Raw genomic sequence first — 25,723 nt, 5'->3', positions numbered from 1 at the left:
ATGTTCGCTGGAAACTCGCTAGGTGCTCGCCTAGCGAGCACTTCGCCACAGCACTCGCCTAGCGAGCATGCTGATGAATGCTTCCTTTTCTTGGTCCCTTTGCCAACTTTCTTGTGCCTTCATTTTCTATTATTTCATGCCTAATTCCTGCACAATAACGCACAAATTAAAGGTACCAAGATCGTTTATCATTGTATTGCAATTCATCTAAAACAAAGGCAGTTTCGAACACTTTAGCAACAAAAAGGAGTGAAAGATGCCCACATTTGATAGCTCAAATAAGCACTTTTGGGCATCTAACAACTCTCCCCAACTAGATTCTTGCTTGTCCTCAAGCAAAGTATGCCTCTTGAAGGACAAGAGGATTTGCTTAAAGAAAAAGGTTTCTCCGAAGTCGGATAAAACGGCTCAAACACAAGAAAATTAACCAGACACAAATTTCCAATGATTAAAATAACATAATACACAAGAACTAAAACTTTATAGCAATGCGAATAATGTATCTATCCACAACAATATTATCTTGAATGAATCACCCTATCTCTCCGCTTCGAATAAGGATTGAAGAAATTACGCGTTTGCAACCGCGGGAATAATCTCACTCTCCAATAAACAATGAAGAAATCAATTCAATTCATACAATGTCTAACAATTATAAATAAAAAATGAGGAAGCACGAAGATCACTAAGGACTTTTCCGGTTGTAGCTTGGTTAGGTTAACAAACAAGGGTCATTTCTAAGGCCATTGAAAACGAAATTGCCGATGCAAAAGAGACATTCACTGTATACTATTCACACATCTCAACTTTGTTCCCTTTGTTTCTCATTTGAAACCTTCACAACTCTTATTTCACAACTCAATTTTTGTTTTTCACTATTTTTCTTCCAAGCAAGCATTCATTTTCATTTTCTCTATTTTTTTCTTTTCCTTTACATCATATTTACAAAACAGATGTTTCTCTTTTCTAATTTTTTTATTTTTTTCAATGCTTGCTCGGTTTTTCAAGAGTTGTTGCACTTACCGATTCTCATTTTCGTTTTCCCCAACTTATTTCTTTTACTCACCCTAAGTGAATGCTCTTGACTTTTTACGGCAAAAGAATAATTATCAAAATTTTCCGGGTTTCAAGAAAAAAAGAATTTTGACATCTCGCTTTATTTCAAGCCGAGATTCAACTGTTTAAGCTCAAAGGGGTTAACGAATACTCTCTTTGCTCACGAGTAAGTTATATTTGGAACTGGTTGTGCTCAATAGAAAAGAAGCGCCTTGATCATTTCTAATTGCTTCCACAAATTCACAATAATAAAAGACAAAGCATGAATCAAATGAATCAACAAAGTTTATTAGAATCCAACATTTAAGTGTATAATGGAGGTTTCCTCACAATTTGTGGTTTTAAGTCCTAGATGAAACATTCATTCAATTATGTTGCAAAAAGAACAATATTCAATTATGAAAAAGAGTAAAGTTCTTAATGCATTCTAAAATTCTAACCGAAGGTAACCATGTACCTTAGCATTATTCACTTGTTTATTTTTATCATTGCCATCCAAGCTCGGATGCACCTTCATTGGATACTTCTTTGAGGAGCAACCAATCTAGAAGGTTTGACACTCAACAACCAAAAATTTATTAAACAAAAAGAAATTTAAACCAAATACACAAATTAAAAACATAAACAATACTCATTACTTAAAAATTTTAAAAATGTGCATGGGGGACAAAACACCCAAAAGTACATAACCAAAATCAAAATACAACAAATCTGAAAAATACAATAAAATAAAACAAACTTAGCCCCCAAAAGACTCAGAACCCTCATCACTACCGGCTTCAGAACCGGTAGCATCATCATCATCATCGGCATCACCATCATCCTCAGCATCACCAGAAGCACCGGCACCAGAAGCACCGGCACCCGCCCCGTCTCCGAAAATAGGCCTGTCCACAGGCCAGCTAGCGTGCTGTAGAAACTGCTCACGCGTCATCATCGAGTGCACACCGGAGGGGTCACGCACCTGCAATTGCAACAACTGCATAGAATCATGAATATCTAGCATGGCGCGCTGAGTTGCTGCCATTCAATCCCAGTTATAGTTGCAGACAACCTGCTGAAAAGGATCGGATCCATGAGCAAAAGTACCAGGACCATCAGAAGTCCCGGTAGCATCAGCAGCTGAACTACTCCTTAAGTTCTTCGGTTTGCAGTACTTGGCCACATATCTGTCATCAATGGCTGGCGGGATCCTCACTTGACTCCTGGAGGGTAGCTTCACCCTCGCATGCTGGCACAAAGCCATGATGAGACACGGGAATGCAAGGGGACAGTTAACTCGTGCCCCCGACTTTAGCCCGCTCTCAATCACGGACTTCAACTCTAAAGCAATTATCCTCGCCACATCAATTTGAATGTTCGTGAGGATGCAGTGAACCAAGTGTGCCACTGGGATCGGCACGGTTGAGGTGTGAGACTTGGGTTTTATATTTGCCAGAACCAACAAAAGGATCAGTTGAGCCAAGGGAATCATGTCTTCCCTATGGTATCTCATCGGAACCCTAGATGGGTTCAACTCAACTGATTTCCCTTCAAACAGTAGGGCAGCAGAAATCGAATCGGTATCCCGGTGAAGCCTCAAATCCCTATGGTAAGTGTCCCTCTCATTTGCCTCCAGATGGAGCGGTTCACCCAAGACACGGTTAATTGTGTCCCGATCAAAAGCAACAGTACGGTCGGAGACTCTAGTCGTCCATGTGAATGGCTCGTCGTCGTCCGACAGTGCGTTCGCGTAGAACTCACGCACTGTTTCGATATCATAGTGCTCAAGGGGAGAAATCAACCGGTCCCACTTTTTACTATGAATCAACCCGACAAATATACGGTAGGTGCCTTCTGGGTTGATTATAAACCTTTTCTCCGGCAAAATCTTTCTCTTCTCCAAAGCCACATATCTAGCCGCTTGCTTTGGCCCGACAAATTTGTCGGTGTCGAACTGTATGGGCACGGTACGGGAAGTGCTCCCGACCTTTCTTTTCTTCGAAATGCTGGACTTGGATGCCATCTGCAAAGACATAGAGAGGAAACAACACAAACACAAAACAGATTAGAAAGCAAAACAGAAAATCCAACTACTGTCATGGTCGCTGCTGCTTCGCCTAGCGAGGACCTAGCGAAGCTTCACTACAGGTTCGCCTAGCGAAGTGGCAGCGAATGCTCGCCACTGATTCGCCTAGCGAGGTGCTAGCGAATCTTACGGGTTTTTGGGTTCTTCCTTGTTTAACAACCTAATTCCAGAAAAACCCAAGGTCTCATGGTATCTATTTCAGAACAAAATGATTTATCATGAAAGACATCGTTCTAAGGTACATGCAAATCTACACCCATATGCAAAACCTAATGTACCCATTCCCCCAAATTCACCCTAAATGACATATACTTCAGAAATGTACAAAGTGAAAGCATAAAGTAATGAGATAGGACAAACCTTAGTAGAGAGATAGATTGAAATTGAAATGCACGGTTAGGTTTGCAATTCAATGTTTAGGGTTTGAGTGAGAATGAATGTGAGAGCGTGTCTTGTGAGTTCTGGAGTTCAGAGTGCAACACTAAAAAGAAAAATGGTATTTGGGCCCAAAAGAGTGGCCTGCTGAAAATTAAATGGGTTCTGCCACGCAACGCTCGCTACAGGTTCGCCTAGCGAGCAGCTAGCGAATCAGCTCGCTACTGCCTTCGCCTAGCGAGCAGCTAGCGAGCATGACAGCATTTTGTTTTTTCAAAACAGCATTCCAAGCACAATGCAGCAAGTTTCTTCAAGTTGAACACCAATACCAACATAACAAAAAAAACTGTAAATACTTACAATGTTGGGGTGCCTCCCAACAAGCGCTTATTTAACGTCGGATAAGCTCGACGGTTCGATGCTCACTGAGGAGCATCCAAGGAAATTGTGCAGCTTCCGCGATCCACTTTGTTGTTTGAGCTTCCGGGATCCATTTTGTTGAGCAACTTCCTCAAGGGCTTTGTTGTCTTCAAGAGGTTCTTGATGAACCTTCGATAAAATCTGATACCACCCTTTTTCGGAACTATTTGCACAACGCTCAACCATTCACCATCGGCGATAGAACAATTCATCCCGGCCTCTACTAGTTTGACAACGTCCTTCTTTTTCAGCACTCGCATCAATTGATTCTCCTCTTTTATGGACAAAGTGTTGCTAATGATTATCGGTTTTGTACAGTTATCTCCAAGGAACACATACTTCAAATGTGGCTCTAGTTTTGGCTCCTCCACTTTCTTTATCATATCCAAACCTTCGCTCGTGTCTTCATGATAAACAAGTTCTCCACAAGCTTCTAATTCATGCAACCATGCTTCCATCTCTTTTCCTTTATTTTTGGTTGGAACTTTGTATACTCCGATAAGAGATCTTTCGGAAGGATTAGAAACATGAACCTGGTTTGCGACCTCCACTAGCTTCTCCTTGGTGGCATCGATTCAGAAAGAATCATGCTTCTCATTGGTATGCTTTTTGGCTTCAAAAAGATGGAAGGTTACCTCTTCATTTTGGACCCTTACTTTCATCAAACCATTGTCAACGTCAATCATCATGCGTGCGGTTTTCATGAATGGTCGGCCAAGAATAAGTGGAGGATCATCGTCTTCTTCCATATCAATAACAATGAAATCAACCGAGAAGAAGAATTTGTCAACTTTCACTAACATGTCTTGAGCCACTCCATATGGTGCAGTGGTAGACTTATCAGCTAGTTCTAAAGTCATCTTTGTAGATTTGATCTCAACATTTCCCAATCTTTTAACTATGGAGAGGGGAATTAAATTGATACTCGATCCCAAGTCAATCAAGCCATTACCCGTGTAGGTGTCTCCGATGGTTACCGGTAAAGCGACTCGTCCCGGATCGGATTCCTTCCTTGGGAGAGTTTTTTGAATGATGGCACTACATCGTGCATCAAGCAAGACTGTCTCTGGTTCCGTGTACCTCCGCTTTTTAGTAAGTATGTCTTTCATGAATTTTGCATACTTAGGCATTTGCTCCAATGCTTCGGCAAACGGAATGTTCACTTTCAATTGTTTGAATATATCCATGAGTCGGGCGTAATGTCGTTCATTCTCCCTTTTAGATGGAGCATGTGGATATGGAAGGTTTTGGATTGGAGTAGCGCTCACTACCTCCTTTCCTTTAGCAACTCTAGAACTTCTCGCTCTTGGCTTTTTCACTGGCTCCACCTTCACTTCATCACTATTATTTTTCTCAATTTCCACACTTTCTTTATTTTCGACTTCACCATTCTTTTCATCCTTTTCAACTTCTTCCTCACTCCACTCCCCAACTTCACCATCAATACTATCCTCTATTATTTTCTCCTCATCATTTTTCTCATCCTCTCTTTTTTTACTCTCATTTCTCTTTTCACTCTCACTAATCAACTCCCTTCCACTTCTCGTCGTTATCGCTTTACAATACTCTTTTGGATTCGTTTGCGTGTTCGCCGAAAAAGATGGTCCGGATTGTTGTTCTGCTAGTTGATTAGCAAGTTGACCGACTTGAGTTTCGATATTTTTGATTGCCGCATCGGTGCTCTTTTGATTAGCCATCGACATTTGCATAAATTGTGTCAATGTCTCTTCCAACTTTGAAGTCACAACCGGCGGTTGTTGAGGTTGGTAAGGATTTTGGGGAGGGTTTTGACGGCTAGAAGTACCACCCCCATAACCTTGGTTATGGTAATAGTTACTCCTTGGTTGGAACCCTTGATTCCCTTGAAAGTGTTGTTGTTGATTTTAAGGATGTGGTTGATAGGGTTGTTGTTGTTGTTGTTGCCTCGGTTGGTAGTCTCGTTGGTTCGCTATGTAGTTCACTTCTTCGAACCCGGGAGATGGACAAAACCCGATGTCATGCTCACCTTTGCAAAGCTCACAACAAGCTATTTGTTTAGCTTTTGAAGGTTCTCTCAACTCTTTTATTTGTTGAGTTAAGAGTTCAACTTGTTGTGAAATGAGTTTGTTTTGGGCAAGAATGGCATCGTTCGTCCCAAGTTCAAGCACTCCCGGTTTCTTCAAAGAGTTGCCTCTACTTTGACTTTGGAGGTCATTTAGAGCCATTCGGTTAATGATATCTGTAGCTTCTTCGGCGCTTTTAGACAACAAAGAACCACCCGAGGTAGCATCCAACAAAGTCTTGCAATTTGGTTGAAGGCCATTTTTGAAAATGTGGATTTGCGTTAATTCTTCAAAACCATGCCCTTTGCACTTCCGAAGCATGGATTTGAATCTTTCCCACGCCTCATTCAATGATTCGTTGGTCCCTTGTGAAAACACGGAGATTGCCGTTTTGGATTCCACGAAACGGTTGTGGGAGAAAAATCTTTCAATGAACTTCTCTTCCAACACATTCCAATCCGTCATGACTGCAGGTGTTTGATCCAAGTACCAATCTTTCGCTTTGCCGAGCAAAGCGTGGGGAAAAAGTCTTTTGAACAACGGTAGCTCTTGAGCTTGATCAACTCCGGCCGCCAATGCTATCTCATAAAATTTGGTGAGAAAAGCAAAGGGATCTTCATGGTCCATTCCGGTGAATGGACTTCCATACAGTAAGTTAAGAGTTCCCGTCTTCATCTCGGCTTGCCTTCCAGTGTGGTTGGCAAACTGAGCAGTATTCCTTGGACTGTTGACACATGGTGTGGAAATAGGCGGTGGTTGTGGTGGTTGATCCATGATAGGTGTGAAAGGTGGTGGATGTATTGTAGAAGAGCTTTCTCCTTGCTCTTGTCGTTGTCTAGCTTGTTGCCTCCTTCGTCTCGTTCTGCTATTCAGTCTCCTTGCGGTTCTTTCGATCTCAGGATCAAAAAGAAGTTGCTCCTCAGGAATCTGCCCTCGCATAAAACGAAAGCTGCACACTAAACCAAACAAATTAACAAGCACAAGTAAAAAATTCGAAAGCTAAAAATTATGCAACTATTGTGATGCTCGCAATATCAATTCACAATCCCCGGCAACGGCGCCATTTTGTTGGTATAGGTTTGAGTGTCGGGTTTTTGTTATCGTCTCCATAGGGATTGTGAGATATCGCCGCCATTCGGCAGTTGTTTTAATTCTTAACTCGTAGGAACAAGGGGTGTTTTGGTTTTTGTCACGGTATCTTGCATAAAAGAGTAAGAAAATGCGGTAAAAGTTTTGGTTTTTCTATTTGAGAAATATTGTCAAAGTTAGGGTTCGACGATCACTTTGCATGTATATGTTCGATCAACAAAACTCATAAACTCCTTTAGATGATAAACTATTTCACAAAGTCCTCCCAATGTGTTTATCCCTAGCACACATTGTGGGTTTTCCCATTTTGATCCATTGTTTATCTCTAACACAATCTATCAAAATGAGAACTTTTTGGTGAACAAAATTATTCATTACTATCTCTAGCTAACAAACAAGATTGGATGAAAACCTAGGTAAAGAGTTGGTAAACATCTCTCGATCATAAACCAACACAAAGAGTTATCAATAAAATAAAGTTTTCATCATATATTCATCATTAAAGAGTTTACAAATGAAGATCATCTCATATACACACAAAGCTTATGATCATCTACATCTAACCTTGACAAAATGAAGAACTTAGCCACTCATTTTCATGGTGGCTTATACAACAAGTCTCGGTTGAAGGTTGATCAACATCCAAGTCGAAGAATCGAGATTGGATGGGAATCCACCTTCTTTTTGTGGAATCTTGCTAAGAGATGAAGAAAAATGAAGAAAAAGTGTTTCTAGGTTACAAAAATATGATCCCAAGAAATGCTGAAAATATCTAAGTGAAAAGTAGTGTATTCCAAAAAGTAGCCCCAGCTACTTATACTACTAGTGTCTGAGCTGTCATGCTCGCTAGGCGAGCAGAATGGTTCGCCTAACGAGCCCCAAAATAGGCACCTGAGGCACCTGCGCCCAGAGAAATATCTAACTTCAGACTTAACATGTTCGCTAGGCGAAGCCCACGCTTCCACCTTCGCTCCAGCGAGCTCTGAAGGTTTTGCTACTGGAATGCTCGCTGGGAGCTCGCTAGTGGCTCGCCTAGCGAGCAAGTGCTGGCTGCTCTTTTGACCAAGTCTGGGAGTGTTCGCTACCTCCTTCACTGGGCGCTCGCCTAGCGAGTTTGCTGACTTTGCTACTGTAAAATTCTGGAGATGTTCACTGGAAACTCGCTAGGTGCTCGCCTAGCGAGCACTTCGCCACAACACTCGCCTAGCGAGCATGCTGATGAATGCTTCCTTTTCTTGGTCCCTTTTCCAACTTTCTTGTGCCTTCATTTTCTATTATTTCATGCCTAATTCCTGCACAATAACGCACAAATAAAAGGTACCAAGATCGTTTATCATTGTATTGCAATTCATCTAAAACAAAGGCGGTTTCGAACACTTTAGCAACAAAAAGGAGTGAAAGATGCCCACATTTGATAGCTCAAATAAGCACTTTTGGGCATCTAACAGTAACCCAGTTCGGTGAAACCGCGCCTAAGTTTGGGGGGCACTCTACCCAATAAAGGAAATTCACTACTTCGAATTAGAACAATTAGTCTTATAATAACCTTCAAACCCTATGAAGTTTTATGCCTCTCCATAATCCTAGTGATTTTCTATTTAGGTCTCCCCCTAAATATGAGAACTCACTCACTTTATTTTATCACTAAACCCTAGTGACCAACCATAATAACAAATCTATTGATTGTTGAATTTACAATTCAACTAAGACAAATCAACTATGCCAAGTTACTGAAACACAATGGTGTACAACAAAGATTCAACACTAATCCAGTTATGGCATTAGCATGAAATACAAGAAATAGACTCAGCCTAAGACTCCAAAATTTATCTTTTACTTCGTGATATTCAAGGCATGATAGAGTCTCTATTTATAACAATCTATCTTGAGCTTTTTCCTTTAGATAATAATCTGATTTCGTCCAAAAATAGTGGAGATTTTGTTAAGATTTGTTGCTCCAAATCAACTCCACAAAATATGATTCCATGTAACTAAAAAATGCATGCACAAAATAACATCCTTGTACTGCAGACAAGGGACATATGTTGCACACATGATGGGACATCGCGTCGTAGGATTCTCTTAAAATGATTTTGGTTCTCCTCATATCCATCTTGCTCTTCTTAATGTGCATCCACCACTAGTTGTACTTGAAAATCTTCTCGTCATATAAGTCCATGTTGAATCACCCTATCGTCATGATCTCGCTTATGAACCACTAGTAAAAATGTATTATTAAAACACTAATATAAATAAATTTATGCCTAGATATTTTTATTAAAAGTTAAAGCACAAGTTAAGAGTTTAATGTATAAATTTTTTATTGAAAATTATGCGTTGATTTTATTAAAAGTTGATAATTAATTTCTTTATTGCTTTTTTCAAGACAAACTTTCGTATGTGAATTTCTTAACATGTGCCTTTATAGGACAAATTAACATTATCCTTTAATTATTTAGACAAGGACAAGTTGGTCGAGCCAAATAAATTGGAGGGGTGAAGGAATAATTGTTATTTCTTCCGTCCCACAATGAGTAACCTATTTTGAATAAAAGAGTGTCCCAAAATAAATGATTCATTTCAATTTCTAATGCATCTTTTCTAATTTTATCCTCTAACTAATATTACTTTCATCTTTTCCAATGCATGATAAGGGTACTTTAGTAAAAATATCATTATCTCTCTTTCATTTATTCTTTTTTCTTAATCTGTGTGAAAAATGGTCAACTAAGTAATTCATTGTGGGAGGAAGGGAGTAAGATATAGGGTGTATTCTTCCCCAATCTATTTGTCAATAGAAACTTTTGCTTCATTACTATGCAAATGTTTTGATTTCTCCTTGATATTGTTTTGACATTTAGGATATCAATGAACGAATTTTTTATCAAAATAATCCACATTTAAAAAAAAATCGCAAAATAACCCACATTTCATATAATTTCCCCAAATAACCAAATTTGAAGAACTGATGCCAGATGAATTGGCGTCGGCTCTCTAAGTTAAAGAGGTGGTGCCAATTGGATTGACTTGTGCACCTAGTGTTGCCAATCCAATTGGCGCCTATGTGTTATTTTTAAATGCAGGCGCCAATTGGATTGGCACCAATGTGTATTGTATAATTTTTTTGGTTACGAAGGATTGCCAAGGGTTATAGTTCCATTGGTCGTTAATTCTTCTTAGATGTCATTCTCCGAGGTTTGTCGGGGGATATGGGATGTGTTGAAGCATGCTGAACTGCGTGATATTCTCTAACTGAACTGTCATTTCAACACTACTGTAACAAAATTAGATTGTCAAATGCAGATGCGGGAAAATGGGTGGATAACATTCTAGTGGAGAAGTGGACAAGGGCATTTGACGGAGGATGTCGATGGGGACACATGACAACAAACCTTGTGGAATGCATAAACAGTGTCTTTAAAGGCCTTAGAAATCTATCAATAACCGCATTGGTGAGAACAACCTATTTTAGATTGGCATCGACCTTCATAACCAGAGGCGAAAGATGAAAGTGATGAAAGAGGAAACTATCAAAGCTAGCCCACACGCGATTATAGTCTTTGACCGTCATAGACAAACTTTCACTGTACAAGAAACAATGAACCACAATGAGGGGAGGCCAAATTTATCCTATGTTGTTAGACTAAATAGAAGTTAGTGCAACTGTGGCGAGTTTCAGGCCTTCCGTATACCTTGCTCACATGTCATTACGACATGTGTACATACTCGTCATGACGCTTACAACCATCTATCTGATGTTTACAAGGCCATTAACGTTATGCATGTCTACAACGAAAGCTTCGCAGTGCTAGCAATGGAGGAATATTGGCCTCCATATCAATGAGACATAGTTTGGTACAACGATGACATGTGAAGAAAAAATAAAGGACGCCCAAAGAGCACGCGAACATAAATGGATATGGCTGATAAAATGATAAAATTATGTAGTGTATGTCGTCAGCCCGGACACAATCAGAAAAATTGTCCCAATGTCAGAGCATCCACGCAGTGCATCGTGTCTCTCAATACTTCTATTTTTTTCGTCTTCAGGTATGTCCTCGTCTAACCAACGAATCAACTCCCTCCGTAGTTGCTCGAAACTACAGATGTTCTAGAAGAGCATCTCCGTCGGAGGATTCTCTCTCGAATAAATCATTTTCCTTTGGCAGCGACGAAGACGAACCATGTTTAAAATATTATAAGATAATGAGAAAAAGATGTGTAAAAATGAATTCCATTACATCTCTATTTATACGAAAAATTACACTATACACATTGGTGTCAATCCAATTGAGGACTTCATTTAAAAATAATACATAGACGTCAATTGGATTGACAACACTAGGTGCAGAAGACAATCAAACTCTTTAAATTAGAGAGTAGACGCCAATTTGCCTGACACATGTGCTTTGAGTTTTTTTTTAAAAAAAGTGAGATAGTTTAAAAATTAATCTAAAATGTGAGTTATTTTGAATTTTTTTATAAAAAACTAGGTTGTTTGAGGAAAAATTTCATCATTGAACTAGTGTTTTGGATTAAAAGTAAAATATTACTCTAATCTATTTTTTAATTAAATATATATTTTTAAAATTTAATAATAATAATAATTTGATTATTTTTTAAGTATCACTAATATTTTGTTTGTTTATGACAAAAGAAATTATGAATATTTTTCTGATACACTAAAATTAAATTGAAGATCGGAGTGTACTGCCAACAAAAATAGTTTAATTTAAATTTATTTTATAAATAAATAAATATTAAAATAATAACATGAACTCTGGCCAAAGAGAAATTTATATCTCAAAGCATATCCAAATTGAATGATCTCCCTTAAATGTAACTAATTAGCAGTATATGATCTAGTTTGTTTTGAATATTTAAACACTGGACATATGTACTATAACATAAACAGAAGAATATATAAATAAAAGTATAAAACTGGACATAAACGCTATCACACAGAAAAAGCTAAACATTGCCCTCACGCAGGATCGAACTGCGGACCTTCAGTTTACAAGACTGACGCTCTACCACTGAGCTATAAGGGCTACTTGTTCGAATAGTCTAAACGCCATATTAATTTATTTCTTAAAACAAGACAAGTCTTACCATATGGAAAAAAGACTCAAATACACGTTATAAAGTAACTAAGCACTATTATCTCTTTTGACAGATTCAACATTGGTCCACGTTTAAAGAAATTAGTAAAATGAAACTTTAAAACATATATTTGTCGGATAAATTAAAAACATACTAAAACTTTCAAAAACTAAAAAGCTCAATAAATAATAAATTGTTGTTTTTCTTTCTAATTTTAAATAACAATACTTACACGATGGACAATAATTTGATAGAGAGATCTCTTTTATCATACTCACGTTCAATGTCATGTAAAAATTCTTCATCTCTCTCTATTTTTTCTGACAAAGATTTTTGTTAATGTATGGAGTTTCTTTTATTATTATAGTTTTTGGTCTAATCTTTCAATGATTTATGTACCTTTTTTCTTGATAATTTTTTTTAATTAGTGGTTAAGGAGAGTTAACATAATTTAAATGTCTTAATTAGAGGTGCTATAAATGCACGTTCATTGCTTTTAATCCCGTCTTGCAAAACCCAATAAAAATGTGATGAGTGAAACGAGTATAGTAAAGGGTGTATATCTAAAATATTAGTTCAATTCCCGAAAAGATGAGATGGGACGGACCTTGAACCCATAAAATTTTAAAACTGCAAAAATCATGCTCGTCCCGTTAATATTTGCACCTGCAAAATTCCGCAAAAAAATGGAGTGAGGCAAACATAGTAGATGGTGCATGTATAAATTATTGGCTACGTTCGTAAAAAAAATGCAGGTAAAATGCGCAACTTCGACAAATCGTGCTTGTTTTGCCAGCCTTTAGTCCTAATTAAAACATAATAATTCTAACACCATTTTCCTATTTTAATAGTTGAAGGATCTAATTGGTTGATCGAAGGTGAGTGTTGGTAACGTTTTAACATGCTTAAAATTTGAACCATCCATTGAAAAAAGATGACGGTGACTAGAGCAGAAGATGATTGATACGATGGTGAAATTCATTTTAGTGAACTTTCAATGCGGTGATAATGGTTCTCTGGTGACTGGAAAGAGTACCTGCAAAAAGAGGTTAGCATTCCGACTCTCAAATCAGTAAGAGAATGTGGTAGAATTTTACAAGTGTTAGTTAAATCGTATCTGAGTGTGACTCGGAGTCACACTCATATAGAAGATGTCTTTGTAACTATCTTCAAATTGCTCAATGTAGATTGTGAACGACCGTTAGATTACTATCTAATGACTCAGAGTAAAGAGGGGGATGTGCTCCTAGACGGTGACACTTGAGAAAGATCAATCATTGTAGCGGCGTTGTAATACCATGTGTTTCCTTAAATACTCAAATTCATATCATTTGAGATCAACTGAGTTCCTATGTGCTCTAAAAGTTATCAGTTGGGACAAATAGAGTAAGTAGTGAACTCAGATTGACCTAATTAATATTCTTTAAGACTGATCTTTTATTAATTGGTACAAGAAGGGACATTTTGATAATATTAATAATGGGTCAATTTCTCTAGTAGAGTAAATATACCAAAGTTCATCACTTAGAATATTTATTTCTCTCACTTGTGTTTTCCCAACCACGCAATTTTCTTCCATTCATCTTGTCCATTCATTTTCCCAATCACTAGGCCTTTTCCACCACATATTCTTAAAACACATTCTCTAAGTGTCATTTTTCAACCTTATCAGTAATAGAGAAAGGAAAGTTGGAAAGAGAAGGAAAGAAGCTTAAGAAGAAAAACTAGAAAGAATAAATAGGAAGCTTGGAGTCATCATCTCATCTCAACATCTTCCAACAATCTATCTTCATCTCTTACTCTAAGGTGGGTTCTAGTTAGGACTTTTGGTATAATAGAAACTAGGGTTTATGTTGAGAACATAGAATAGATGATAATGATTCATGATGTGTTGCTATGTGTTCTATCTTAGCCATGAAAGTTTCTATGAACAAATGAATCATTCATGCTTTCCTATGGTTGTTGTGTTCTTCATGTGATAGAATGTTGTTGTTGTTATTATGATGCATATTTGTGTGTTTTTTGAATCTATACCATGTGATTCTTGTGTACTATGGGTTATTGATGTTAGAAGTAATTAAACATGGTTAGGGATGGAAGAAAACATGTTTAGACAAGTATTTTTGACAAAAGTTACAGTGGCAATCGATTGCACATGTCATACAATCGATTACATCTTCCAAAATAGTGAAAAAATACCAAAATTAGGTTGTGCAATCGATTACACACTTGCTGCAATCGATTAATTCATAAAATTTCAGAAACAGAAAGTTGAGGAAGTTGATGCAATCGATTGCACCCTTTATACAATCGATTGTATCCCCTGTTTCTTTTTAAAAATCAGGTTTTCTAAGGTTCCTAAGCCATCTTAAGGGTCATGTAACTTATCCTATGATGTGTGGCCATGGAATTATCATTGATTTAACTATACTCCATATATGATAGAATGATGAGTATGTTATGACTTGATTATTGTGTGAATATAATAATATGATTAAAAACTCACGATGATTGGTGAGAAAACCTTAGAAGCATAACTAGTTGAATGTATTAGAAAGATAATTAGGGTATGAAGAATAACTTAGATGGGAATGCTTGTACACAATGATACCTCAGTGTGTATCATAGGCAAATAATTGTTTAACTATGAATGATATGCATTGTGTGGAACATGTCTTGATGATGTGAATATTGGTGCATGAGGTCACCTAGTGGTTGACGAATTCAATCACGTTTTGTGGAACTAATCACGTATTCATATGGTTTTTCCCTTGATGGTGCACGTCCCCTTTTGAGATGCTTATGTAAAGTAGGAAACGGGATGTGACTCCAATGATTTGTGCCTCAATTGGGTTTGAGTCCCAACCATGGTGGATATGGGAGAAAGGTGGACACCTAAGTGGGCCAGAGTCCCATACGGTTTAAGATACTCTAAGTGGGTTCGAGTCCCATACGAGTGACGATCACTTAAACTGAGTTTGAGTCTCATAGAGGACCTAATATCCACCATGAAATTCGAATATACGAGCATGCGTGAATCGAGCTTGCGTGAACCGAGCTTGCCCTAGACGTAGTCCGCTCGGGGATTGATGTTTCGTGAATCTGAATAGTGATTTATTTGAGTTATGAGAACTCAGGTAACATGTTTCCATACATTGCAAGAGTTTCCCATTTCTTAAGCCGTCTTCCCCTTTTTGACTTAAGTTAGAAATCGATTAGAAACTTTGTAGAGCCGAGTGGACCCATAAGATAGGGAACCCACTGGGATTATTATCTCACCCTATACTTGTTGTTTCTTTTCAGGAAGTTCTGTGCGGGTGAAAGACAAGGACAAAGTGCTTTGATGTCCTTGAATTTTTGATAATTTGGATGGTGTTCGGCTGTGTAGATATCTATTTTGAGACCATTTAGAGAATGATCTAGCTCTTAGTTTTATTTTAGGCACCCTTGTGTATATTATGCCATAGTTATGTTTCTTTTTGGGCATGTAAATATATACAATGTTGCCAATAGGTGCTTGTGTATTTCACTACCAATATTACATTATGTATAATATATACTTCAAGACATGTATTATATGTGGGTGTTACAGGCATGAAAAGTATCTTAAATTTTTTTGGCCTTAATGAATTTGACTAGTCTTATGGTCCGCTAGCCAACCCAAAATATTAATATAATCTAAACTAATGTTTTTTTTAGATAATCATGTTTATTAGGGCCCTTATCATTGTAAAAGTGAAAATCAATTGTATAATTGTATTTTTATGCATATATTGACTTTATAAAAATATGCACACATTTTATTATTGATTTAAAATAGATATGTTGATTAAGTCCCATATTACTTGGTTTTGTAAAGGAATATAGAGCCTAATGTTATATAAATGATTCAAGTTCTTCATTACAAAAAAGCTTCAATCAAAAGCTTGTATTTGAATTTTTTTCTTTTTCTCTTATACTCTTGTGTTAGAGTGTTGTGATAAATAGTTAAATATTTGCTTTAGAGAGTGTGAGTTTAGTGTAATTGTGGGGGTGGTTGAGGGTAAATTATGTTTTGTAATAATGTTCACATTGTATTATTCTCTAGTTATCGTTTGACAACGACTATAGTTTCCTCTCTGGTTTTAGAGTTTTTACGTCCTGTCTTTGTGTTGTAATTGTGTTATTTTACTTTCTCTTTGTCAGTTTTTCCCAACAACTATTATCAAAACTTTTGGTTTAATCCAAATATAGGAGTTCTTATTATGATATATGGCTGCATATTTGTCTGATCTTCTACATTAGAAAATTTTGATCTTATACATCATAAAAGAATGATGATGTTGTAGAAGAGTTGTTGAGTTGCAATCACAAGTTTGGATGTACAATTTGAGTTAGAGAAAATTGATGGAAGAATTGTTTTTAACATGTTAAAAATTTAAGTCAAAGATATGTTGATACAATCAGGATTACACAAAGTGTTGGTTAGTGGTTAGTACATGAACATTGATTTCCATTGATGTAAAATATACTATGATATTATGTGGTGGTTGAAGAGCTTTCTGCCAACCTGGAAATTTCACCATAAGTTTTCAACCTGGTTTTAAACATTTGAAATTCCTGGACTAATTTAGCTTCAAGTACAATATATTCTTCATGATAGAGTATATGATTGTCAGTGATGACAATGTAAATTTTTTGAAGTGGTTTAACTTCAAGTGAAATATATTTTTCATAGTAGAGTATGAGAGTTTTTAAACTATGATTGTCGGTGAAGACAGTGTGAAAATTCTTGGAGTGATGTAACTTCAAGTGACTATACTCTTTATGGAGGGAATATGATAGTACTCCTTGAACTATGATTGTCGATGCATATAATGAAAAGTGATGTGTTATTTTCAAACAAGATTGAATTTTTTGTATTGGTTAAGAATATATACATGTTGATTAAGTCTCACATTACTTAGTTTCGTAAAGGAAGAGAGAGTCTAACATTATAAAAATATTCAAGTTTTTCATTATAAAATGCATCTTTCAAAAATATTTTAAGTTTGAATTTGACCTCTTTTTCTCGTATAATCTTGTGTTATAGTGTTATGAGATACATAGTTAATGTTGGAACATGTCACTATTCCAATATGGTGATGAATTTGAAAAAGTTCCTTAAGTCACACATTGTTCGAAAAAATAAGTGTATTTTTGTATTAGTTGAAAAATTCCTTAGTCCCGCATTGCTTATAATAGATATCTTGGCTAGTTTAATTCATTATATAAGGAAATCAATTGTTTCATTTCAAAATACACCAAAAAATTCTATTGAGTGTTTCCTTCCTCGCTCTCATTACTCTGGGTCTTTCAAATTGTCGAAGCGTCAACTTCTCTCTTGTTCTTTCTACTCGTTGAATTTTCCGAGTATTTTCTTGAATTTCCTTTAGAGAATTATGTTAATTTCTCATCGTTTGAGTTAAGAAACTGCAAATATTAACTTTTGGATTCTCTTTGGAGAATTATTTGAATCTCTCTTCTTTGAGAAATTATTTTGAGTGGTCAAATAATCATTATTGAATTCTTTTTGGAGAATTATTTGAATTTCTCCTTGTTTGAGAAATTATTATGACTGGTCTTTATACGAGATACTACGAGTGGTTTTAACACCATCATCCATTAGTCTTTGTGCCATCATAGGATGTATTTCTAGATTGATTATCTACACTGCAAGTAGTAATCGTATAGTATATAACTAAACTGTTTTATCTAGGAGGCGTAGTGATTGAGTGACTATTTTGCACAATTTTGGGCAGTGTCGTGAAACGTCTTAAAGAGAGCAACCTAGTCCACGACTCGACTCGATAATTTCTTCAGTGATAACTTTCAAAAAAAAAAAAATAACAGAAATTTTAAGACGTTTTGATGGCTATCAAAGAAATTATTGGTAATTTTGTGAATTTTGTCTCTGATAAACCTTTCAAGTTTGAGGGAAGTCACTTCAAACGATGACAACAAAATTTGTGATTTTTCTTAGCCTGGAAAAAATAAATTTAGTAAGAAAGCTAAGAGATTTCACAGTGATAGATGAATTGAGCATGATTCCAGTATTTTAAATGAATTTTATAAACAACATGGAATTGTACATGAAACGATTGTACCATACTCTCCTAAAATGAATGGTAAACTAGAAAGAAACAATAAAACTCGTACTGAACTTATTGTTGTAATTATGTTAAATTCTAGTGTTGTTCCTCATTGGTGGAGGAAATTTGGTTGATTGTTTGTTATTGATCAGTGCATTTTGATGCACATTCTTCTATATTTATACTTATGCATTTCCATGTTTTAGTTTGGTTATTTTTCCCTTTTAATGTGTTTTTATAATTTATCTTATTTTTACACTTATTTGTTTTTCGCAGTTTATTTTCAGCATTAGCAGTCTGCACGAATAAATTCATAATTGGAGTTAGAAGTATTAGATCAAGGCGTGCTATCAGTCGTTGGAAAGCTAAGAGAAAGAGCTACGACTTTTAAGAAGAAGTCAGAAGCTAATTCGGATTGTAGCATGGTTGAAAAATCCGTTGAAGCCTTCAACACTAGATTTATATTTTGTGTTGGGTTATTTAGTTTGGGTTTGGGTTATGTTTTGACCAAATTAGGTTTATTCTACTTTTCCTATAACCTAAGCAGCCGAAAACAATACACGGGATCACTATTCATGAAAATTTGAAAGCTTGTACGAATTCCATAGAGAACTAATCCATCTGATTCGATCTGCCGTAATTCAGATTCCAAAACTTGAGATTATTATAATATTAATTTTAGTTTAATTCCTTTCAATGATATTTTGTGTTCCTGTATGCTTAATTCGATTGCATGAAATATATTGATTCAATTTGGTTGATTGTATGATCCTAACATAGGCACGTCACGTTTGCTTAATTCATTTTTGTGTCTGATATGTTTGCTTAATCCATGAAAACTTATCCCGTTTGCTTAATTCGGACAATAGGATCATACATCTCACAAACTTCACCGCGCTTGTCATTGAGTTTGTATCCAAATAGGAATAGATAATCCGCTTAGGGTATTAAAATTATATTAATCGATGATAATGATAGTAGGAACTGAATCGGTAGATTGAATTATTTCATAATCACTTATTTCATAACAGCTTATTTCAAGAATTGCTTTTAATAATCACTTTTTCTTAATCGAACACCAAACCAAACAACCCCCTTTAATTCGATTTACCTTTGGATAATAATAATCAAGAATCCTTGTGAGAACCATATCCGAGTTAAAATTGTCGCCGTACTACGTTTTTTGAAAAACACTCATTTTGACCCGCGTACGACAGCGGATCAAATTGGCGTCGTTGCCGGGGATTCTTGTAGGTTTTAACCATTATTATAGTCTAACTATTATTATAGTCATAGGTGTTTTAACATTTTTTTTTGCCCTAACTTTCTTATGTTCTGGTGTTTTTGCGTTTTAGGATAAAAAAAACTATTTTTTTTAGAAAATCGTTTCAAAATATTCCGATTCTTTGTCGACTAACTAGGAAAAAATCAAGGATCAAAAGCCTTTATTTAGGAACTAAATAGTGGAAGTCATCCTAAAAACCCGAAATTCCTTATTTTTCTATTTTTTACGATTTTTTTTCTGTTTTGATTGTTTCATAAAATTCCGAAAAAATTCTCAAAACTTTTAATTGACGTTATTAGATTAATTTTTGTGTTTTTGTATTTTTTTTCCTTTTATTTTAATCATTTTTTTTCGTATTTCAATTGTTTTTACTTAAAAGGAATATTATCGGTATTTTCCTATTTGTTGTTGCAATGCTGAATTAGTTGTGTTTTCTCATTGTTTGTTATTTTTTTTTCTTTTCTATTGAGTTTAATATGGCTGACCAAAGAACTATGAGAGAACTCGTTGCTCCTGATATGAATTACAATGGTTTATGTATTGAATATGCTGATGTTACTATTCCTTTTGAGTTGAAATCTGGTTTAATACACTTGTTGCCAAGGTTTAGTGGTTTTGCAGGTGAGGATCCGCATAACCATCTTAAGGAATTTCAGGTTGTTTGCTCTACACCATTGAGACCTGAAGGAATCACCGAAGATCACATCAAGCTGAGAGCCTTCCCGTTTTCACTACAAGGTGCTGCCAAGGATTGGTTATATTATCTTGAGTCGAATTCTTTCACGACTTGGAATGATTTGAAGAGAGTCTTCCTAGAGAGATACTTTCCTGCCTCCAGGGTTGCATCAATCTGAAAAGATATATGTGGTATTAGACAGGGAAATGAGTCATTGGCTGAGTATTGGGAGAGATTCAAACAATTAGTATCCAGCTGCCCTCAGCACCAGATCACCGAGCAACTACTCATCCAGTACTTTTATAAGGGTTTGATACCGATGGATAAGAACATTCTTGATGCTACTAGTGGTGAAACACTTGTTGATAAGACTCCAGCTGCTGCCAAAGCCCTTATCGAAAATATGTCCCTTAATTCCCAATAGTTCACTACTAGAGACAATTCTGTGCAAAGCAAAGGCGTGAATCAAATTTAGGTTTCTTCCAAGAAAGCTTTAGAGACCAGAATTGACGAGCTCACTGCCTTAGTCAAACAGCTGGCAGTAGCAAAACCTCAAACAACAACAGTGTGTGGTATTTGTACTTCTCATGAGCACCCGACCGATACTTGTCCTATTCTGAGAGACGAGTCTATTACTGAGCTGCCTCAAGCTTATGCAGCCAACCTTTACAATCAAAACACGTACAATAATACTTCTGACCTGTCCACCAACAAATGCCATCCCAATTGGAGGAACCATCCCAACCTTCGATATGGAAACCCACAACAGAACCTACCTCAAGTGGCTGCCCCTGCACGTTCCGGACCATCCTTAGAAGATCTTATCAAACAAATGGCCGCCAACAATCTCCAATTCCAACAAAGGACCGATTCTAGCATTCAGACATTGAACACGCAAATGGGACAACTTGCTACTCAAATAAATAACATGCAAGCCCAAGGGTCGAACCAGCTTCCAGCCCAAACAGTTGTCAATCCAAAGGATTCTAATGCTAATGTGAGTGCGATTTCGTTGAGATCTGGAAAGGTTACAGAAACAGCCCCTGAAAAAAATAAAAAAATTATTGAGGTAACATTTGAACCTGAACCTACTCCATCTGAACCTGTTTCATTTGAAAAAATTAAAGAAAAGGAGTATGTGCCACCAGTCCCCTTCCCACATAGAGTTCTGAAAAATAAAAGAATTAAGGAGGGAGACAAGGAAAGAGAGATATTGGATGTTTTTAGAAAAGTTGCGGTAAATATTCCGCTTCTTGATGTAATTAAACGGGTTCCTAAGTATGCAAAGTTTCTGAAGGATTTGTGTACAAATAAGAGGAGGATTAAAGGAAGTGAGAGAGTTAACTTGGGAAGAAATATTTCTGCTTTTATTCAGCCCAAGCCTTCATCTGAAAAAGTTACAGGCGAGAAAAATGTTTCAGCCATCACTCAGCTCATGCCACAAAAGCAGAAGGATCCGAGAACTTTTACTGTCCCTTGTACCATCGGGGATAGTAAATTCGAGAATTGCATGCTTGATTTGGGAATGGGCATTAATGTTATGCCTACTTCTATTTATAATAACCTTAATCTTAGTCCTTTGCAGCATTCAGGTTTGATCGTCCAACTGGCGAACAGGAGCAATGCACGCCCGACTGGCGTAGTGGAAGATGTCCTTGTCCAAGTTAACGATTTAATTTTTCCTGCAGATTTTTACATTTTGGACATGGAAGGAGAGACTAAGACAAGCAGAGCTCCCATCATTTTAGGTAGACCGTTCATGAAAACGGAGAAGACAAAAATTGATGTTGACGATGGAACCATGTCCATCGAATTTGGTGACATTGTCGCAAAATTTAACATTTTCGATGCCATGAAACACCCCTTGGAAGAGCATTCCGTTTTTCACATGGAATTGATATCTGAGCTGGTTGAGGACACTTGCTCTGATTCATTTTCACTTGATTTTCAATCTTTATCTGGTTTCGATGATATTTACTCATGTGTTGATTGTACTGACACTAACCTTTGTGTTGTGTGTGCTGAGATTGATGCTGCCTTGCAGCCTGATAAATTTTCCTACAGGTGAAGTTGTTACCGATGAAGCTGTTTTTGCAGTTGATGCTCTTGACATCCCGGCTGCCCCAAGCATTCCATCCATCGAGCAACCCCCGTCTTTAGAGCTGAAACAGCTCCCTGAAAATCTGAAATATGCTTATTTGGAGACTAATGAAAAACTCCCTGTTATTATTTCTTCTAACCTTGATTTCGATCAGGAAGACAAACTTTTGCAGGTTTTAAAGAAGCACAAGAAGGAAATCGGGTGGACATTAGCCGACCTCCCAGGTATTAGTCCGTCGATGTGCATGCACAGGATATTACTTGAGGACGAAGCAAAAACAGTAAGGCATCCCTAAAGGAGGCTTAATCCTTTGATTCTTGATGTTGTGAAGAAGGAGGTAACCAAACTCTTGCAAGCAGGTGTCATTTATCCTATCTCTGACAGTAAATGGGTAAGCCCAGTGCAGGTTGTACCTAAGAAATCAGGACTCACAGTGGTAAAAAATGAAAAGAATGAACTTGTTCCCACTAGAGTTCAGAACAGCTGGAGAGTTTGTATTGATTACAGGAGATTGAACCAGGCTACGAGAAAGGATCACTTTCCATTACCGTTCATTGACCAAATGCTTGAACAACTTGTTGGTAAATCACATTACTGTTTTCTTGATGGTTTTTCAGGTTACTTTCAGATTCATATTGCACCGGAAGATCAAGAGAAGACCACTTTTACTTGTCCCTTCGGTACTTTTGCTTACAGGAGGATGCCTTTTGGTCTTTGCAATGCTCCTGGCACTTTCCAGTGATGCATGATTAGCATTTTTTCTGATTTCATTGAAAATTGCATGGAAGTCTTTATGGACGATTTCACTATCTATGGTTCCTCTTTTGATGCATGCTTGAGCAGTTTAAGCTTGATTTTAGAAAGATGCATCGAAATTGATCTCGTTTTAAATTATGAAAAATCCCACTTTATGGTTGATCAGGGAATTGTATTGGGTCACATAATTTCAGAAAAAGGAATTTCTATTGACCCTGCTAAAATAGATGTGATTTCTACACTGCCTTACCCTTCTTGCGTTCGCGAGATTCGTTCTTTTCTTGGTCATGCAGGTTTTTACAGGCGTTTCATCAAGGATTTCAGCAAGATAGCTCTTCCGCTGTCAAACTTGTTGAAGAATGATGTCACTTTCAACTTTGATGACAAATGCAAACAAGCGTTTGACTTCTTGAAGAAAGCATTGACCTCCGCTCCCATAATCCAGCCACCGGACTGGACCCTCCCTTTTGAGCTTATGTGTGATGCGTCTAATTATGCTGTTGGGGCTGTCCTTACACAAAGGGTTGACAGGGTTGCCCATGTTGTTTACTATGTTTCTAGAACTTTAGATTCTGCACAGTCAAATTACACTACCACTGAAAAAGAACTGCTAGTTATTGTTTTTTCTCTTGATAAATTCAGATCATATTTGCTAGGTTCCAAGGTTGTTGTTTTTACTGACCATGCAGCATTAAAGTACTTGTTGAAGAAGTCGGATGCAAAACCGAGATTGATTCGGTGGATGTTGTTGCTCCAAGAATTTAATGTAGAGATTAAAGACAAAAGTGGAGCTGAGAACTTAGTGGCTGACCACTTGAGCAGGATAGAGAGAGATGCAAATCCTTTTCCTATTCAAGATGACTTTCCTGATGAACAACTTTTTCTTTTGCATGGGATTACACCTTGGTTTACTGACATTGTTAATTTTCTTGTTGCTGGTGTTTTTCCTACAGGTGCATCTACATCACAGATTCACAAACTCAAGAGTGATGCCAAATATTATGTTTGGGATGATCCATATCTTTGGAAGTTTGGTAGTGATCAGGTAATTAGGAGATGTGTCCCCGACTATGAGATTGAATCCATTTTGAAATTTTCTCATGCATCTCAAGTCGGCGGACACTTTGGTCCGTAAATGACTGCAAGAAAAGTCCTTGATTCATGTTTCTATTGGCCAACTGGTTTTAAGGATGCTTATGAGACTTACCGCACTTGTAAAGAGTGCCAGATAGCAGGTACAAACATCACTCGCAAGAGTGAAATGCCTCAGTAGCCTATGCTTTTCTGTGAGGTATTTGATGTATGGGGAATCGACTTCATGGGTCCCTTTCCTGTATCATTTGGTTTCCTTTACATTTTGCTTACTGTTGATTATGTTTCAAAGTGGGTGAAAGCTATCCCCACTAGGACTAATGATTCTAGAGTTGTTGCAGATTTTGTCAGGTCTAATATCTTTTGCAGGTTTGGAATACCACGAGCTATCATAAGTGACCAAGGCACTCATTTCTGTAACCGCACCATGGAAGCTTTGCTCTGGAAGTACGAAGTTGTGCACAGAGTCTCTACTGCATATCACCCACAAACTAATGGGCAAGCTGAGATCTCAAACAGGGAGATCAAACAGGTTTTAGAGAAAATGGTGCAGCCAAACAGGAAGGACTGGAGCCGTCGTCTAGAAGACGCACTTTGGGCCCAAATAACATCTTTCAAGACACTCATTGGGATGTCTCCTTATCGACTTGTTTTTGGTAAGGCATGTCATCTTCCTGTTGAGATAGAACACCGTGCTTATTGGGCGGTGAAAAGTTGTAATTTGGAGATGCAACAAGCAGGTATTGAAAGAAAACTCCAATTACAACAGCTGGAAAAACTTAGACTAGAGGCTTATGAAAGCTCTAGGATTTATAAAGAGAAAACTAAGCACTTCCATGATAAAATGATTTCTAGGAAGGAATTTTCTGTGGGCCAAAGGTTTTACTGTTTAACTCCCGCCTTAAGCTTATGGCTGGAAAACTTTGATCCAAATGGATTGGCCCTTTTGTTATTACTAATGTTTTCCCTTATGGTGCAGTAGAAATAAAAAGTGCAGGTACTAACAAGACTTTCAAAGTCAATGGGCAGCGCTTGAAGCTATTTCATGAAAGTTCAATGGCTGAAGATGTCAGCATAGAGGAGCTTTCTTTGGAAGCACCTAACTACCCTACAACTTGATCAAGGAGTCTTTCTTTCCTTCTCTCTACTTTATTAGTAATGTCTTTTCATTGAGGGCAATGCTTATTTTAAGTGTGGGGGAGGGAAATCATTTGTTTCGTTTGTTTTCCTTGTTTTTGTTAGTGTTTTGTTTGTTTTCAGTCATAAAAAAAATGCATCTTCTTGAAAGTTTTAGGCTATAGACTGACTAATTTGAGATTAGTTTGCGGAGACTTGGGAAAAATTCACAAGATCGGTATCGTCTTAACACCGTAAGTCTCCTGCATATGGAAATTGATTCGAATTCTTATTATGTTTTAGCCTTAAATTCTCATTCTCTGACAGCTCTTGAGTAGTTTATTTCAGCAGTCAGCACCATCTCACACACACTCTACACAGGGAAGCTGATGAATATAAGTGAGTGTTCCAAAAAATAAAAAAGAAGAGAAAGA

At 37.0% G+C, this 25,723-nt stretch overlaps 1 non-coding gene across 1 annotated transcript; it reads right to left on the bottom strand.

Moving 5' to 3' along the window:
* Positions 1–12,029: 12,029 nt before the first annotated feature.
* Positions 12,030–12,101, bottom strand: TRNAT-UGU (transfer RNA threonine (anticodon UGU)). Its single transcript has one exon. It is a non-coding gene; the product is annotated as a tRNA-Thr (tRNA).
* Between the last annotated feature and the right edge of the window lie 13,622 nt (positions 12,102–25,723).

This window comes from Lathyrus oleraceus, chromosome 2, assembly GCF_024323335.1.
Source record: "Lathyrus oleraceus cultivar Zhongwan6 chromosome 2, CAAS_Psat_ZW6_1.0, whole genome shotgun sequence".
In the NCBI taxonomy this organism is placed as follows: Eukaryota; Viridiplantae; Streptophyta; class Magnoliopsida; order Fabales; family Fabaceae; genus Lathyrus; species Lathyrus oleraceus.
This window is presented reverse-complemented; position numbering and strand designations above follow the sequence as displayed.